The sequence below is a fragment of the Haliaeetus leucocephalus genome, unplaced genomic scaffold (assembly GCF_000737465.1).
Source record: "Haliaeetus leucocephalus isolate CR32 unplaced genomic scaffold, Haliaeetus_leucocephalus-4.0 Scaffold406, whole genome shotgun sequence".
NCBI classification, from domain to species: Eukaryota; Metazoa; Chordata; class Aves; order Accipitriformes; family Accipitridae; genus Haliaeetus; species Haliaeetus leucocephalus.
The window spans coordinates 7,146,680-7,147,277 of record NW_010972842.1 but is presented as its reverse complement, the minus strand read 5'-3'; positions in this window follow the sequence as shown (position 1 = coordinate 7,147,277).

Here is a 598-nt window from a genome sequence, read left to right as displayed (position 1 = left end):
TTTAAAGACTCAGTATTCTGGAGCAGCGCAGACTGCACTCGCCTGTTGCACAGTGAACCTTCCAATAATGGGGCCATTAGATAAATAGCAATTTCTGTTCCTGGATGTATTTTACCAATTTTTCTTCTTGTAAACGAGCAACGAAGCCCCATCATCTTTTTCCACATAAAATGAGGGCAGTTCTAGTAAAAAAAAAAAAAAAATTAAAGCACTTGTAGGATGCTTTTGGCACACCGAATCTGCGTGTGCTGGCCTTGAAAAGGACACTGCCACCAGTGCCTCCCAACAGCTACGCTCCCAAAAACGTTAGGGCTACGTCACGTTCGTTGCCACACTCGCAAAACCCACAATAAAACAGGTCACCTTGACCTCTCTGGCGCAAACGGTGATTTCGCAGAACTCCTAACCCCCGAAGAATGGGACTGACTGAAAAATGCGTTTCGCTGTTCCTAACCAAAAAGGTGGATGACCTGTTTCCCCCCACACACGCTAGCCCCGGTATCTCGGAATCGGCAGCGCCCGCCCGGCCCCTCACAGAGGCGGGAAAACACCTCAGCCGCCTCACCGACCACGGACCGGTCAGGGCCACACACCCCGC